The sequence below is a fragment of the Lycium ferocissimum genome, chromosome 2, assembly GCF_029784015.1.
Source record: "Lycium ferocissimum isolate CSIRO_LF1 chromosome 2, AGI_CSIRO_Lferr_CH_V1, whole genome shotgun sequence".
NCBI lineage: Eukaryota > Viridiplantae > Streptophyta > Magnoliopsida > Solanales > Solanaceae > Lycium > Lycium ferocissimum.
In genome coordinates this window covers 48,496,849-48,515,806 of record NC_081343.1, presented here as the reverse complement: position 1 = coordinate 48,515,806, position 18,958 = coordinate 48,496,849, and the positions used below count along the sequence as shown (strand labels likewise).

At 42.1% G+C, this 18,958-nt stretch overlaps 1 protein-coding gene across 1 annotated transcript in view; it reads right to left on the bottom strand.

The window, feature by feature from the left end:
• LOC132041865 (transcriptional corepressor LEUNIG_HOMOLOG-like) overlaps positions 1-18,958 on the bottom strand; it is a 67,761-nt gene that overhangs the window by 36,352 nt on the left and 12,451 nt on the right. The gene's annotated exons all lie outside the window — the stretch shown is intronic.

Here is an 18,958-nt window from a genome sequence, read left to right as displayed (position 1 = left end):
TTGGGAGGTTGAAATAAACTTTTGTTAACCGAAGCATATAATCAGTAAAATTATTAAAGTAATTAAATTTTAAAAAGAAAGAACGAAAAAGGAGGTATCAATAAGTTAAAAAAAGTGTAACGGTGTTGAATAAGTCTGAAATACTTTTAAGATTATGTAATCTAATTTAGAATTGAATTTGATTGTTGCTAACTGCTTACCATGTATTGATTTAATTGTTATTATCAGTCATTTTTTAAGGTCAAACAGTTTTTTTAAAATTCCACTACTTAATCTCCGAAAAAGATATTTATCAAAAAATGGGAAGTATTTCAATAAAAGTCGGAGTATTGAGATTATGTAACTCTTATTGCCAAAAAACTTGCAACGGCAAAGACTTGATAAGATGATATAGCTTAGGTAAGAAATTAAATTATTGTTAACTAGATACCATTTTTAATTAAGTTATTGGATTGCCTACTAAACTTTATGAGATTCATTGATTCCTAATGGTAACTTAATAGTTGTCAGAATGGTCTACAATAACCCACGACTTCATCAGCTCCGTCATGCATGTATGAACTTAGACAAATGTGGGTGGTTAGTTAGTTAGTTAGTAAAAATATTTCTGTTGAAGAAGCATCAACTATCCAAGACTTTAAATAATGGTAAGCTAGAGTCAAAAGATTAATGAGCAATATATATATATATATATATATATATATATATATATATATATATATATATAAAGATTAATGAGCAATGCTCGAATTTTTAGTTTTAAAACTTATATTAACATTTTAAAGTTGGGTGTCAAAAGATAGGCCAAAAATGCAGTAAAATTACTAGTCATGACCCAATTCGTTGAAAGTATGTGGGGGTTAATTGTCACCGGAGAGTCAATAATTGAGTACGGGTCAGAAGATAACCACCCCTATCGAATTCATTTTTTTGTGCGGATTGCCCTTAAAAAGCACTAGTCCTTAATTTTTACCCCTCAAATTAGCGGTCTTTAATTTTTGTCCTTCGCCAAATACTCTAAGATTCTGGGTTCGAATTCCATTTCAGTAAAAAATAAAAAAGAAAGAAATTTCGCAAAGCAGATGTTTGGATTCGCAAGGCAGAGTTTTGCATGCAGGCAGAATTTTAAATGCAAAACTCTCCCTGCAGGTAAAGTTTTGCCCTGCAAACTCTGCCTCACATGCAAAACTCTTTTGCATTCATGTATAAGGCAAACAGAGTTTTGGCATGCCTGAAGCCAAAACTCTACCTTAAGTAGAGAGTTTGCCTCAAAACTCTACCTGACTCAAACTCTACCTTAAGGGAGAGTTTCAAATTCTATAGCAAAATTCTACCTGAGGCGAAGTTTTGAGGCAGAGATTTGCATGCAAATCTCTGCCTTGTGAATCCAAACTCTAACTTCCGATTTTTAAAAAAAAAATTTTGACTGAGCAAGGGTTCGAACCCGAAACCAAGGGGTTCTAACGAAGGCCAAAAATTAAAGATCACCAATTCAATGGGCAAAAATTAAAGATCACCCCAAAACAAGGACATTCTTGCAAATTGCCCTATCAAATTCAATAGTGGGGGATTGCACCTTGACTCTATTTTGTGCTAATCTTTAATTTTTGCCCTTCAAAATTGAACTTATGTCCACAATAACATAAATTAAGTATCATAATGTCCACAAGTTATGTCAGCTCCCTTAAAGAACTTATGCCCCACTAGACATAAGTTCGAGAAGGGCAAAAATTAAGGACCACCCCATTTGAAGGGAAAAAATTAAAGATCAATCTATTTGAAGGGCAAACCGGGTAATAAGGGTAATTCGCACGAATGCCCCTATCTTGGGGTGGTCTTTAATTTTTGCCCTTCGGCACTATAAGTAACAAAAAATGGCCGAAAATACCCTGACATCGATAAAAAAAAAAAAAAAAAAAAAAAAAAAATTCAGCCTACCTACTCTTATCTATGACCTAATTTTGCAAGGAAAAGTTTCATCAGCATAAGTTCTGTACGAATTAAGTTATCCGACATAACTTCATTTCTACATAACTTATACCGGACAAGACAAAGTTTTTATAAACTTATACCAAACGAATTAGTTACTACACAATTTATGCCGGATAATTTCATTTCTACAGAACTTATGTCAGGCAAGACAAAGTTTTCTCTAGTTTTGTAGACCCGCGAATAAGGATATTTTGGCCCACAATTTTCATTAAACGGGAAACAGGGACAAAAATTAAAGACCAACAATTTGAGGGGTAAAAATTAAAGACCAGTCCATATGAAGGACAATCCGTGAAAAAATTTGAATTCAATACCACATCTTCGAATTGGATGAGAGAAAAATTCTTTCTAATTATTTATTTCTTTCTTGTTACTCCATCTGTCCCAATTTATGTGATACACTCTCTTTTTTAGTCAGTCCCAAAAAGAATGATACATTTCATTATTTAACAACAATTTAACTTTAAACTTTTTTTTTTACGCTTAACGAATTTATAATCACACAAATATTTTTGGCTTGTTCTAAACTACAAGATTCAAAAGTCTTCCTTCATTTTTTAAATTCCGTACCCAATCAAATTATATCACAGAAATTAAGACGGAGGGAGTATGTTTTAGTAAGAGAATTGAGAAATAATTTCTGCAAGATGTAGAGCCAAGAACCCATTTGGGGGCACCCAGCCAATTTTTAAACCATTTTTTATGGATCAAGTTGGGTTTAATCATTTGACCCATTCTTATTGATTACTCGTCCAAGATTGGACACATAAGACACGGTGTAAGTTTGGACAAATATTGATCTACCAAAAGCTAACAGTGTAAGAGTTGTTATTTTTCTTTTTACATCTCTATAATTTTTTTCTTACTCAAGGCTAACTTTTTTTTCCCAGTAATGGTGATGCAGGATAGGGGTGTTGTTTTTTAAAAGTCGACTGAACATATTGAACCATACCAAATCGTTTTAATAAAATCGTACAAAAAGGCAAGCGTAAATTGTTTTGATTTTCCATAGAGGTCACAGTATGCATTAACCATAAAGCAGATTTCCATTGAGGTTACAAGGCTTGGGAGCCCTTTGCCCTTGACCAAAGGTCGAGGCTTTGATTCCTAAAATGAAGAACTTCTCGATAGGAAGCATTTTTTCCTCTTAGTAGGCCTACCTGGCTTCCGAATCAGTCGGACTAGTGGGTTCTAGATATCTGATGGTTAATTTTTAAAAAAAATAGATGGGGTAAGTGCACCAACAGTCACTTTTAGCGTTATTCTTTAAAACAAATCAAGCATTTGCAAAGTATTTAGAACACAGCCACTACTTAAGAAGATGTACAACAATGCACTTCTTCAAATTACATGACATTGTCTTGATGGTCAGTTCTTGAAGTTCAAACTTCAAATATTCCGTTCTTGCAGTTCAAACTCTAGACCAGAGTCATAAAATTAGAATTGGAGTTCGAACTTCAATACGTACCATATGAAGTTTGAACTGTAAAATTCAACTGCTTTTTTCTAAATTATGTTGATCATCTTCTTACTCTAGTAAGAGCAATTTATATGCGCAATCGAGGCAACCAAATTTTATTATATGTGCAATAGGATGTGTCTCCTTGCGTCACCTCAACTGTATACTTGGAAAGACAATTAATCAGGTTGATAGTACTTGTTTCATCACTTGCTACTTTGTAAAAAATGGTTTTTCAATTTGCCTTTCCACAAACGAGCTTCTGCATGTAAGATAATTATCTTTTTTTCTTTGAGCAACATGATCAAGGTTGAAATATACACTCTTTTGAAGAATCATAAGAAGATATACTATTTTTTCAATTGATTCTGTTACTTCCAAGAAAAAGATACCATCAATTGAGATGGATGGTTGAGTGAGAGAGGGAGCAGGAGGAGGAGAAGAAGCAGCGCGACGAAGAAGTGATTACAATTTAAATACATTGCAAATGCTGACTATGTTTTAAGCAGCGGTCCTAAAAGTGACTGATACAATAATCGAAACGAAAATAGAATTAAAGTGCAAGAAAAGAAAAGGATAGATAATTTGACACAACTTAAGACCTAATTTAGCAACCAAAGTTATAAAAAACTAAGACCTCTAAATTAAGAACAAAAGAAACACCAAACTCTTAGGTGACCAAGAGGGATTTGGAATCCCAAATAACCAATCCTCTCAACAAGAATTCAATCAAAGGCTAAACAAGCTCTCACACTCAAAGTGTTTACAATCTCAAAATATCAATATTCAAAATAGTCTACTCTTCCATGAAGAAGAAGAGAACTATTTATACTATGCTAGAAATAAAAGAAAACAAAATGACATAAACACCCTTAATGAAACAAGGGCCTTGTTTGGCTATTCTTCTTTCTTCAAAATCTTGAAATCTTCTTTGCAAGAATAGCCAACTCTTCATCTTTTAGCCATTGTGGTAACTTCCCATTTCCTCTTCTTCTCCCCAAGCAATCTTCATCAACAAATGGACTTGGGATCCAAGGTGCTCATCAAAAGTATACTCAAGAGCCTCCCGCTTCATGAATAGGCTTTGCAAGTGTTGTCAGTTCCGGGCTTGGCTTCTTGTAAATGGCCTTGAGGCAAGCGGGCTTGCATCATTCTCCCCATCGTGAAGAGAATTTGTCCTCAAATTTGATGGCTCATCACTTTCCATTTCCACGGGAGATAGGTCACAAATGTTGAAGGTGTTGTGAACTTGATATCCGGAGGGAGATCAATTTTGTAGGCATTATCATTAAGCCTCTCAAGGACTTCAAAGGGACCATCCCCACGCGGCATCAACTTTGTCTTCCTCTTGTTTGGAAATCTTTCTTTTCGGAAGTGCACCCACACCCCGATCTCCCGGTTCAAGGACCACCCTTTTTCTCCCTTGGTTTGCCCTTTTCGCCACCTTTTGATTCTTCTTTTCAAGTTGGAGCCTTGCCTTTTCATGGATCTTCTTCATAGCTTCGGCTTCTTGTTACCATCTAAACTCAATACCACATCTTGAGACAAAGGCGTTGATCCAAGGGGTTAGGGGTTAAAACCATACAACACCTCAAAGGGTGACATGCCAATAGTGCTATGAATAACTCTATTATACGCAAATTCTACTAAAGGCAATTGTCTTCCCAAGAGGCTAGCTTCCCTTTTACCATGGCCCGAAGCATAGAACCTAAAGTCCTATTGACAACTTCGGTTTGGCCATCGGTTTGTGGGTGGCAAGAGGTGGAAAACAACAACTTCGTTCCAAGCCTACCCCACAATTCTTTCCAAAAGTGGCTAAGGAACTTGGGGTCCCTATCGCTTACAATTGTCTTGGGAATGCCATGCAATTTAACCACATTTTCAACAAACAAGGAAGCAATATGGGGAGCATCATCAACCTTATGGCAAGCAATGAAATGGGCCATTTTCGAAAACGATCAACAACAACAAAGATGCTATCTTTCCCCCTTTTTGACCTAGGCAATCCCATCACAAAGTCCATGGAAATGTCAAACCAAGGTTGTTGAGGGATGGGGAGGGGAGTGTACAAGCCATGGGGTTGAAGCCTAGATTTAGCTTTTCGGCATTCAAGGCATTGGCCACAAATTCGGGCCACATCCCGCCGCATGTGGGGCCAATAAATTGCTCCTCAAGAATCCCCATTGTTTTGTCAATCCCAAAGTGTCCCATCAATCCCCCATTGTGTGCCTCCTCACAAATAACTCCCTCCAAGAGCTCATGGGCACACATAGTCGCTTGTTCTTGAACAAGAAACCATCAAACTTAGAATAGGGGTAGAAGATCTATCCCTAAGCCACCTTTCCCTTTCCCATTCTTCGCATTCTCGAAAGATTTGCGCAAAGACGGGGTCCTCGGGATACAATGTCTTCAAGCTCTCAAAACCCATCAATTTGGAAGACAAAGTATTGATCAAAACATGTTTCCTTGATAAGGCATCCGCCACTACGTTATCCTTTCCCTTTTTGTATTGGATTACATAAGGGAAGGATTCAAGGAATTCAACCCATTTGGCATGCCTTTTGTTCAACTTACCTTGGGCCTTAAGATTCTTTAAGGACTCATGGTCGGTCCGAATCACAAACTCTTTAGGCCACAAGTAGTGTTGCCAATTTCCCAAAGCACGAATTAAGGCATACAACTCAAGATCATAGGTAGTATAATTCAAAGTCGCTCCCTTGAGTTTTTCACTAAAATAGGCTATGGGCTTTTGGTCTTGCATTAAAACGGCTCCAATACCCACTTTGCTTGCATCACATTCAATCTCAAATATTTTGTCAAAGTCGGTAATTGCAACAATGGTGCGGAGCTAAGCATTTGTTTTAAAGTTTCAAAGGCATTAGCTTGCTCCAGTACCCCAAGAAAAAGGTTTGTCCTTTCGGATTACCTCGGTCAAAGGAGCGGCTATGGTACTAAATCCTTTAACAAAACGCCTATAGAAACTAGCCAAGCCATGAAAGCTTCGTACATCTCCAATGGATTTTGGAGTGGGCCAATTTATGGCTTCTATTTTGGATTCATCAACCTCAACCCCCCCTTGAGCTCACAACAAATCCCAAGAAAACAACTTCATCCACACAAAAGGAACATTTATCAACATTGGCATAAATTTGTTCTCGTCTAAGCACTTCAAACACACATTTCAAATGAATAACATGCTCATCCATGGTTTTACTATACACCAAAATATCATCAAAGTAAACAACCACGAATTTGCCAATAAAAGGTTTCATCACATGATTCATCAAACGCATGAAAGTACTAGGAGCGTTAGTGAGGCCAAAGGCATCACCAACCATTCATATAGACCAAACTTGGTCTTGAATGCGGTTTTCCACTCATCCTCCGGATTCATCCGATTTGATGATACCCGCTCCTAAGATCTATCTTAGAGAATATGCATGAACCATTCAACTCATCAAGCATGTCATCAAGACGAGGGATGGGATGGCGATACTTTTTACCGTTATCTTGTTGATGGCACGACAATCAACACACATGCGCCATGATCCATCTTTTTGGCACCAAAATCACGGGCACGGCACATGGGCTCATACTTTCTCGCACAACTCCCTTTTCAAGGAGTTCATCTATTTGCCTTTGAAGCTCCTGTCATCCGGGTTGGCTATATAAGCCGCTTGTTTGGCAATTGAGAACCCGGAACAAAGTCAATTTGGTGTTCAATTCCCCTCGGGTGGTAACCACTTTTGGGAGTTCCGTTGGGAACACATCATCAAATTCCCGCAAAAGAGAAGAAATAGAACTAGGAAAGGAAGGGGTTAGCTCGTTAGTGTGCAACGCATAGTCCCTATGCATGAGGAGAATCACCGGTTGACGCTCCCCCAATTCCTCCCTAATTTCCCCACAATTCGCCAAAGAGACACCTTGGTTTTTCCTCTAAGCTCTCTTGCTTTCTTTCCACTCAACTCTTGAGAACTACTCTCCTCTACTCCCTCTTCCCCCACATTCTTCTTTTGCAATGCACTACGACCCTTCTCCTTCAACTCCCTCATTTTGTTATAGATCTCACCCACTTGGGAGGGGGTCATGGGATTCAAGATATGTTTGACACCATTGTGGACAAGGGTGTATTGGTTAGTTCTCCCATTATGGTTGACGGACCTATCATATTGCCATGGTCGGCCAAGTAAAAGATGACACGCTTGCATGGGAACAACATCACATAACACCTCATCGTGATACTTCCCAACCGTGAATTTGATGATAGCTTGCGTAGTCACCTTCAATTCACCACATTCATTGAGCCATTGAAGCTTGTAAGGGTTTTCATGGCGGGCGGTGGAAGTTTCAAGAAATCAGCAAGGTGGTACTAGCAACATTGGCACAACTCCCACTATCAATGATCCTTGATGCTAGTGTTTTGGTTAATGATGCACTTGGTGTGGAAGAGATTTTCCCGTTGACTTGGGTCATCCATTGCTTTGCTTATCATGGTTCTTCACACCACATAGAGAGGTACAATAGGCTCATCATCGCCTTCAACACCATCCCCTTCACTATCATGTTGTTCATTCTCATGATCGCCCGCATCATCTCCTTCCTCACATTCTCCCTCATCCTCACTATAAGTGTCTCTCAAAAATAAACGCTCTACGATTAGGGCATTCACTTGCTCTATGACCGAAGCCATGACATTTAAAGCATTGAATAGGAGTTTCGTACCTCCTTCTTTGGAGCAAACTTCGGAGGTTGTTTGTCAACTTGCTTCTCAACTTGAGAATTCTTCACAAATGGTTTCTTGGCTTCTTGCATGGGCCTTATTCTTTTGCCAATTAGAGGAGGGGGCTCCTCGTTCTTTATTATTGTTCCATGAACTCACATAGCCCTGACTTATTGATTTTGTCTTCCTCGAGACCCTCCTCTATTTCAATAGCCGCTGAAGAGTTTCTTCAATGCTCCCATAGTTGTGGAGTCTCATTTGGGAGACAATATCACTATTTAACCCGGCTCGGAACCGAGTCATAGCATTTAACTCATCCTCATCAAAGTTAATTCTCATCTTGACAATTTGGAACTCATCATAATATATTCCTCCACACTCTTTTTGTTTTGCCTTAAAGTATACACCTTCTTGAGTTGTTCTTGTTTGTAGCGTTTCGGTGACATACTTACGCCGCATGGCGTCCTTCAATTCATCCCAAGTAGGTGTGGGAGGGCCCAATAATTCTTCTTGCCTTCACTTGAGTTTCCCACCATGTGGAGGCATACCCTTCGAATTGGGCAATGGCGTAAGATGCCTTTTTCACCTCGGACATGTCATTCGTCAAAAAGATCCTATCACAATGCATCGCCCAATAAAGAAAATGCATCCAGTCACTTCCTCCCTTTGAAGATTGGGAGAGTAACTCTGATAGAATCAGACTCGTGTCTCGCCCTCCTCCATAACCATGGTTTCCATTCAAATCTCCATCATCATCATAACCTCGATGGTCATGACCTTGGTACCCTTCACGAGCTTGGTACCCTCTTTGCCTACCCATGTGAGGGTTAGGACCATGCCTTCCACCCCTCCCCGATAACCTCCGTGCTTGCCCTCGTGGCCTCCAACCTTGGTCACCATATTGTTCGTGCTCAAGTATAGCTTCCTCTATCTCTTCCTCATTTGGTTGTTGGATGTTTGGACGGTCTTGGGGTGGGATTGGTGCATTTGGGTGTGGATCATTTAGAGTTTGATCTTGTGGAGGTGGGTTGTTTCGTTGGCCTATGGGGATGTTGTTTGGTGGGGTGAGAGTCGTGTTTTGAGGGGTGTTTTGGGGAGTGTTTTGGGGAGTGGGGTTATATAGTTGATGGAAGGTGCCGGGTGACAATGTAAGTGAAGTGCTTCGAGTAGCTCCACTTGTGCCTCCTTGGTATTGCACTCGGGGCGAATACGATACCTCCCTACTACTGTCACGCCCCGAACCATGGCCTGGGCGTAACACGGCACTCGGGCCTTGCTTGCGTGTGTCCGAGCGAACCTCATGGCTTGCTTGTCAACATGGGCATCAAACAACATATCTATGTGACGCAATTTAAATAAATCATGAAAATATAATTTGCGGAATAAAGTCTTGAAACCATCTCATAGCATGAAATATTACGAAAGACATAATAGTCCGTAATCATGAACGCACCAATCGACTCCTCGAAACTAACATCTCGTCTATGAAACCTCTAAAACATGTTCGAATACTAACTACCAGACATGGCCCGGACTACCATAACCGCATACTAGATATAAAGACTCCATGTTGAACCCCGGGAGGATGGGGCTCACCAATAAGTCGATACCGAGGTGATCCCATCGCGTGCGCGTATGCTCCCGAAAGTCGGTATCCGCACCGTGAAGTGCAGCCCCGGCAAAAGGGACGTTAGTACATGGTGAATAGTACTAGTATGTAAAACTTGCCGAAATGAAGAGTATGGCATACATAGGTATAGAACATGAACGGAAACCGAATGTAACTTGAATATGAGCGAAACGCGAGTAAAGTCCGAAAACGTAATTCAATGAAAATACGAATATAAAACTTCTTGTAACGTGGGGAATGCTATAGTGTAACCGACAACATGATCCGGTACTTGCGCCTACCACTGAGAACACTCACACCTTGCCGTGGGATATGAGATTTACGTGAAAATAAGCATGTAAGGATCCAAACCGCATAACAGGTGTTGCCTACTTGCTGACAACCCTTATCCTACGGTGGCAACGTAGTTTCAGGCTATCTGAGCCTTCTCGGTTAACTAAGCAATCCCAAAAACATGAACATGATATAGTTGGCTAAGAAGCCCATGATTTTCGTGAAAGAGCTTGTAATAACTTGTAATCATGATTTCACGAAATAACTTGCAATATGGTTTCATGAGATAACTTGTCATAATCTTGTAAACATGTTCTTGATTCGTGAGTAGAAACAATAGTTCATAAATATATAGATATAAAATTTGACTTGAAAACATGCTTGCAACTTGCTACATAAAATCATAAACTTTCCTATGAACATAATGAGAATGTACTGAGGAAGAATTCATGATTCGTGGATTAAGCTAGGGTTCCTAATAACCGTAATGGAAGATTAGGAATACAATAACGAATATAGATACAAAATTCATATACATAAATACATAAATATGGGCTACCAATATGTTGGGTTTAATGCCCTAGGTTTGTGCTTCATGAATATCAAGAAACGGAGTAGGGGAAGAACGTAGAGATTCCCACATGTGGATGGAAGTTCTACATACCTTAATTGCTTCAACACTTGAATTAGAGACCTGAGTTTCTGAAGTATTCCCCCCAATTCTTGATTCTTGAATCTTGAACGGTTTTAGTTAGGGTTTACCAAAATGTTGGGTGGAGGAGATACCAAAAGTAAGAAATCCCTAGGAGATGTTTAATCAACACTTGCATGTGCTCCACAAGGAATACCAATGATTTAACTCGTCGAATAATGAGTCCCACCCTAGAAAACCTATTTATAGGGTGTCCAAAAACGAGGAAAACTTTCAGACACAAATACCCCGTGCACCATGTGCGATTCGCACATGGTGTCGCATGTGCAACATGCGAGTCGCATGTTGCACCAGAACCGTCGCAGGTGCTGCATACCTTCACGTCATTCTTTGGTACCTCTCTGTCACCAGATGCGATGACATATGCGACTCGCATGTGTAACATGCGAATCGCACATGGTGTCGCATGTGGTGCACAGGCTACATCTTCCTTGGCACCTCTCTGTCAGCAGATGCGACACCACCGCGACTCGCATGTAGCACATGCGATTCGCAGGTGATGCCTTAGTCTAGGCTCATGTTTTCTTTTGGTTTCTTTTGGTCTAGGATCATGCTCAAGGTCCGAGTTAATGGTACGGGGTGTTACAATATCTCCCCCTTAGGATCATTCGTCCTCGAATGACGGGTCATGGTCGGCGCATGACGGCCGGGCATGGTCAATACACGGATGTGAAGAAAACATAACATGAAACATGAGACATGACATGATGTGATTACATGAAAACGTGAATACTGAGGAATGAGACATGAAACATAAGCGTCGGGTACATGACATGAGCGTGAAACATGAGACGGATATGACATGGGCTATGGAAAGTTACCTTGAAGGTTATCTCGCTTGTTGATCAAACAAGAATGGGTACTTGGATTTCATACCCTCCTCGCTTCCCATGTAGCTTCCTCAACCTTCCGACTCCTCCACAGACTTTCACCGAGGCTACTTCTTTGGTTCTCAACTTGCGAATCCGACGATCAAGAATGGCTACGGAATCTCCTCGTAAGTCAAACCATCCTTAACCGATATGGTATCAACAGAACAACTAACGACGGTCCCCTACACACTTCCTTAACATGGACACATGGAATACGGATGTACGCAATCAAATCTTGTGGCAACTCCAATTCATAAGCTACTAGACCAACCCTTCGCACTCGTAAGGTCCAATATATCCGGGACCGAGTTTGCCTTTCTTGCCAAATCTCATAACACCCTTCATGGGTGAGACTTTTAGAACACCCAATCATCAACCGAAAATTCTAAGTCCCTTCGCCTCACATCCGTGTAAGACTTCGCGACTCGAGCCGTTTTCAAACGCTCCCGAATTAACTTGACCTTCTCCATAGCCCGATAAACCAAATCTGTCCTAGCAACTCGCTTCACCAACTTCGAACCAACCAATTGGTGATCTACACCTTCGCCCATACAGCAGCTTCAAACGGTGCCATCCCAATACTAGCATGATAGCGTTATTATACGAAAACTCGATGAGAGGTGTGATCATCCCAATTACCTTTGAAATCCAAGACGCATGCCCCCGCATGTCCTCCGCAGTCCGACCGTACGCTCTCGCCCGCCCATCCGTTTGCGGATGAAAAGCCGTGCTAAGGTTCACCTTGGTACCCAATCCTTTCGAAAGGATTTCCAAATTCGGCCGTAAACTCGAGCACCACGATCCGAAATGATGGACACTGGTGTCCCATGCAATCTGACAATCTCCTTAACATACAGCTTGGCATAATCTTCTGCTGAATCTGTGGTCTTAACTGGCAAAAATGTGCTGACTTAGTAAGCCTGTCAACGATCACCACCAAATAGAGTCGTGTCTCCTAGTCGAACGAGGTAAACCCGACACGAAGTCCATATTGATCATTTCCCATTTCCGCACCGGAATATCGATATTCGAGCCAAGCCACTGTGCCTCCGTGTTCAAATTTTCACTTGCCGACAATTCGACACTTAGCTACAAAGTCTGCTACATTCTTCTTCATATCATTCCACCAATAAATCTCCTTAAGATCATGATACATCTTAGTAGAACCTGGGTGAATGGAATACCTGGAATTGTGAGCTTCTGACATGATTCTCTCTCTGAGCCCATCTACATCTGGAACACACAATCTACCTCGGTACCTCGTGGTACCATCATCTCCCCCTTGTTCAAAAGCCGTCGTCTTGTGCTTGTGAATCCCTTTCTTCACCGTAGCTAGGCAGGGATCATTAGACTGTTTCTCCTTGACTTCAACAACTAAAGAGGAAAGAGCTCTATTCTGAACAACCACACCACCATCCTTGGAGTCCAAAAGTCGAACTCCAAGATTGGCTAAACGATGAACTTCCTTTGTCATAACTCTCTTATCTACGTCCACGTGGCTATACTTCCCATGGAACGCCGACTAAGAGCATCGGCTACAACATTTGCTTTCCCGGATGGTAAAGAATATCCACATCGTAGTCCTTAAGCAATTCGAGCCATCTCCTTTGCCTAAGATTCGACCTCCCTTTGCTTGAAGATATCACTGTGCTTTATGATCCGTGAAAATATCAACATGCACTCCATACAAATAATGACGCCATATCTTAAGTGCAAAAACAACGGTACCAACTCTAGGTCATGAGTCGGATAATTTTTTCGTGAACCTTGAGTTGACGAGATGCATAAGCTACAACCTTACCATGTTGCATTAAAACACATCCGAGACCAACTCCCCGAAGCATCACAATAAACCACGAACCCTTCGGTCCCTCGTGTAGAGTCAAACCGGCGCAGGTTAATCTCGTTTTCAATTCCTCGAAACCGCGCTCACGTGCATCCGACCACCGAAATTTAACTTCCTCTTCATCAACTTGGTCAATGGTGCCGAAATAGATGAAAACCCCTCGACGAAACGTGGGTAATGAATAGCCTCAGACCCAAGAACCGCGGATATCCGAAACCGACGTGGGTCTAGGCCAATTCAACGGCTTCAATCTTCTGAGAGTCAACCTCGAACACCCTCACCGTAAATCACATGACCTAGGAAGGCTATCGACTTGAGCCAAAATTCACACTTAGAGAATTTTGCATACAACTTCAAGCGGTCCTTGAGAATGCGAAGGACTATACGAAGGTGTTCCGCGTGCTCGGCCCTCACTACGGAGTAAACGAGGATATCATCTATGAAGACAATGACAAAGAGGTCGAGGTATGGCTTGAAGACTCTATTCATGAGGTCCATAAATGCCGTCGGGGCATTGGTCAAACCGAAGGACATGACACAATTCGAAATGACCATATCGGTTCTAAAAGCCGTCTTAGGAATATCTCGTTCCTTAACCTTAAGCCTGATGGTAACCCGACCGAGATCTATCTTGGAGTAACATTGGGCACCCTTTTCAAGCCGATCAAATAAGTCATCTATTCGTGGAAGAGGGTATTTATTCTTGATTGTGACTTTATTGAGTGGCGATAGTCAATGCACATACGCAAAGAACCATCTTTCTTGCGCACAAAGAGAAGCGGGCACCCCATGAGAGACACCGGGTCCGATAAAACCCTTGTCTAGAAGATCTTTCAGTTGAGCCTTAAGCTCTCGTAATTCAAATGAGCCATCCTATAAGGTGGAATAGATATAGGTTTCGTACAAGTGAGAGGTCAATCACGAAATCAATTTCCCTATCGGGGAGGATTCCGGAAGATCCTCGGGAAAGACTGAAACTCATTAACAACAGAGATCGACCAAAGAGTCGGGGCTGGGAAGTCGAATCCCTAACCCGAACGAGATGATAGATATAACCCTTAGACACCATTTTTCTTGCCTTGAGGTAAAGAGATAAACCTACCCTGTGGCTTACCGAATTACCCTTCCACTCTAAGACCGGCTCGTTAGGAAACTTGAAATTTACAGCTTTTAGTTCTACAATCAATCGACGCATAACATGAATATAACTGTACCATGCCCATGATTACATCAAAATCTACCATTTCCAACTCACATAAGTCAGTACGGAATCACATGATGATAGACTCTAATCGACAACCCTTATGACACGTCGGGCTACGACGGGTCACCAACTGGAGTTGACACTTCAAAAGGTTCTTTTAGCTTTTCGTGTTCAATACCAAATTTTCTAGCAACATAAGGGGTGACATAGGATAGGGTGGATCCAGGGTCCACGAGAGCATGACATCGAAACCGAAAACGCGAGCATACCGTGACAACATCAGTACGAGCATCGAGATATCCCGACGCCCACCAAAGCATACAAACGGTTTGGGCCACCGCTTTGCGTTGCGGATCTAACCGTGCACGTCCCGCCCGAGTTTGATTATTACGAGGAACCGACGAATTTATCGACCGGGGTCCGATTACCCCCCGTGCCCTCGTCCGACCGAAGGGGCAATCTCGCCGAATATGGCCCGGCCGACCACACCCATAGCAAATATTTGATCCCAAGCGGCACCTCCCAGATGCCTCCTCCCACACTTAGCACAAATCGGATTGGTGAAGTTACTCGAGTCATACCGGCCTCAGACCGAGAGCACGGCCCTCGAAACCCGCCGACGGTTATCTCTCCCCGAACTTGGAAACCGGAGCACTTTCCGTGGACGGAGCGGGTCCCGGCGACCTCGTTGTTAAAGAATTTCCGTTCCCGCCGAACCGCATCCGCAGACTTGACCCTCTTGTTGAACTCCTTGTCTTTCTCTTCTCGCAAGGCTTCCTCCTCCTTTAGCCTCGTCTGCTCGTCGCCCCGTACGAAAGCAACCATCTTGAGATGGTCATTCCCCCATTCTCGTGCAGAATGTTGGCCCCATCATACAAATGAGAATCAAGTCCTCCAACAAACCTTCCACACTCTCGCCCTCATATCCGGTACCATATCCTCAAGCATGCTTGGCCGACCGACAAACTCCAAATAAAGAGTCCCGAATCGATCTCGCCATTCTCGTTTGAGCTTCAGAATTGCTCAACCTTAGCTTCCCGACCTCTACTGCATGGTGGTCCAGAATGCACTTGCAAACTCATCCCATGTAGCATCGGTGCATCCTCACCCTCGGGATAATTCCCAAGATTCGTACCTGTGTGTTAGCAATGCTCTTGCAACCGACGAGCTCCGAAAGCTGCCTTCGGGTCGTGACCGCCATAATCGAAGATCTTCTTCAAGAGCATCTATGTAGTCCTGAGGGTCTTCGTCTTTCTTTGTCCCCGTGAAGACTGGGGGATTCATTCTGAGGAAATCCTTAGTCCTAGAAGACTCTCCATTATGCCCTGAACTCGACCCATTCTCCGACGTTGGGTCCGAGCCGCTGCTACCAACAGTGTGAAGCATGTTGATAGCATTCCTAACATCTCCATCCGTATCGCAGGAGGGGTAACCGTAGGAGCGGTTGGGCCGCCGTCCGAGCCGAACGGTCTCTTTCGCGAGTTGCTTCCACGCTAGCCCTTGGCTGGTGTTCCTTTTCTTGTACGTTCTCTCGTAAGGCATTTTCGAAAATGTACACGCACGAATTAGAAGGATATCCCAAAAGTAATGCTCTAACCGCACGATCTAAAATATGAAAGAAGTGAGACAATCCCGGATGTCTTGGTGGTCAATCGTTTATATGTAATGGGCCCTCACACATATAAAAGTGACCCCACCGGACACTTCGTTTCATAGACTCCCTAAAGACTTCGAACCTAGGCTCTGATACCAAGCTTGTCACGCCCCGAACCATGGCTCGGGCGTAACACGCACTCGGCCTTGCATGTGTCCGAGCGAACCTCATGGCTTGCTTGTCAACACGGGCATCAAACAACATATCTATGTGACGCAATTTAAATAAATCATGAAAAATATATAATTTGCGGAATAAAGTCTTGAAACCATCTCATAGCATGAAATATTAGAAGACATAATATCGTAATCATGAACGCACCACCGACTCGGAAACTAACATCTATCTATGAAACCTCTAAAACATGTCTCGAATACTACTTGACACCGGCCCCGGACTACCATAACCGCATACTAGATATAAAGACCCATGTTGAACCCCGAGAGGAGCGGGGCTCACCAATAAGCCGATCGAGGCGATCCTATCGCGCGCGTATGCTCCTCGAAAGTCGGTATCTGCACCGTGAAGTGTGCCCCGGCAAAGGGACGTTAGTACATGGTGAATAGTACTAGTATGTAAAACTTGCCGAAATGAAGAGTATGGCATACATAGGTATAGAACATGAACGGAAACTGAATGTAACTTAGAATACGAGTACGAAACGTGAGTAAAGTCCGAAAACAAGAATTCAATGAAAATACATGAATATAAAAACTTCTTGTAACGTGGGGAATGCTATAGTGTAACCGACAACATGATCTGGTACTTGCGCCCTACCAGGAGAACACTCACACCTTGCCAGGGGATATGAGATTTACGTGAAAATAAGCATGTAAGGATCCAAACTGCATAATGAAGGTGTTGCCTACTTGCTGACAACCCTTATCCTACGGTGGCAACGTAGTTTCAGGCTATCTGAGCCTTCTCGGTTAACTAAGCAATCCCAAAAACATGAACATGATATAGTTGGCTAAGAAGCCCATGATTTTCGTGAAAGAGTTTGTAATAACTTGTAATCATGATTTCACGAAATAACTTGCAATATGGTTTCAGCGAGATAATCTTATCATAATCTTGTAAACATGTTCTTGATTCGTGAGTAGAAACAATAGTTCATAAATATATAGATATAAAATTTGACTTGAAAACATGCTTGCAACTTGCTACATAAAATCATAAACTTTCCTACGAACATAAGAGAATGCATTTAGGAAGAATTCATGATTCGTGGATTAAGCTAGGGTTCCTAATAACCGTAATGGAAGATTAGGAATACAATAACGAATATAGATACAAAATTCATATACATAAATACATAAATATGGGCTACCAATATGTCAAGTTTAATGCCCTAGGCTCAGTGCTTCATGAATATCAAGAACGGAGCAATGGGGAAGAACGTAGAGATTCTGCCACGTGGACGGGAAGTTCTACATACCTTAATCGCTTCAACACTTGAATTAGAGACCCGAGTTTCTCAAGTATTCCCCCAATTCTTGATTCTGAATCTTGAACGGTTTTAGTTGTGGTTTCACCAAAATGTTAAAGGAAAGAGATACCAAAAGTAAGAAATCCCTGGAGATGTTTAATCAACACTCGCATGTGCTCCACAAGGAATACCAATGATTTAACCGTCGAATGTATCCCAGTCCCGCACTTAGAAAACCTATTTATGTGGTGTCCAAAAACGAGGAAACTTTCGACACAAATACCTCGCGCTACGTATGCGTATTCGCACATGGTGTCAGCCAGACGTGCAACATGCGCAGTCGCATGTTGCACCGTAACCTGCCCGTGAAGCAGTGTCGCATACCTTCACGTCATTCTTTGGTACCTCTCTGTCACTCGCACGCGATGACATACGCGACTCGCATGCAAAATATGCTAATCCGACACGGTGTCGCACGTGGTGCACGTATCACATCTTCCTGGCACCTCTCTGTCAAGATAGACGCACACCACCCGCGACTCGCATTTAGCACATGCGATTCGGGCAGTGGATGCCTTAGTCTAGGCTCACGCTGGGTTTCTTCGTCTAGGATCATGCTCTAAGGTCCGAGTTAACGGCACGGGGTGTTGCCAACTTACCCCTTCAATCGCCTCAACCCTACTTCCCAAGTTTTCCATTCGACCATCCATACTACGCGCTAACCTTTATCGTTCAAGGCTTGCAAGGCCCTCATTACATCGCCTAGTGTGAGTTCTCTTGGCGGGGAACTTCGTGTTTCATCCTCCGTAGCTACGGTACCTATTAAAGACACTCAAGAAAACAAGCAAACACGTTTAGATTAGTAAAATCAATCCACAATCGCTCAAGTATGCGCACCTTTAATTGCCTCACAAATTGCTTCCGCTAAAGATTGCGTGCTTGTTAATGTCGACTAGTCAAGGGTTCAAATTCTACTCTTGGTCGGAATAGATTTTGTTAGACTAAGAAAGACGGACGACTCAATTCAATCTAACTAACGAACCAAGAAATTAACAAACGAAGCAAAACGAAGAAAAGCAATTGTTAATTGGCACGAAAGAAATGCGAACACAAAAACTAGTAAACACAAGTAGGAACAACTACTAAATGGCTACTTAAATTGAGGAC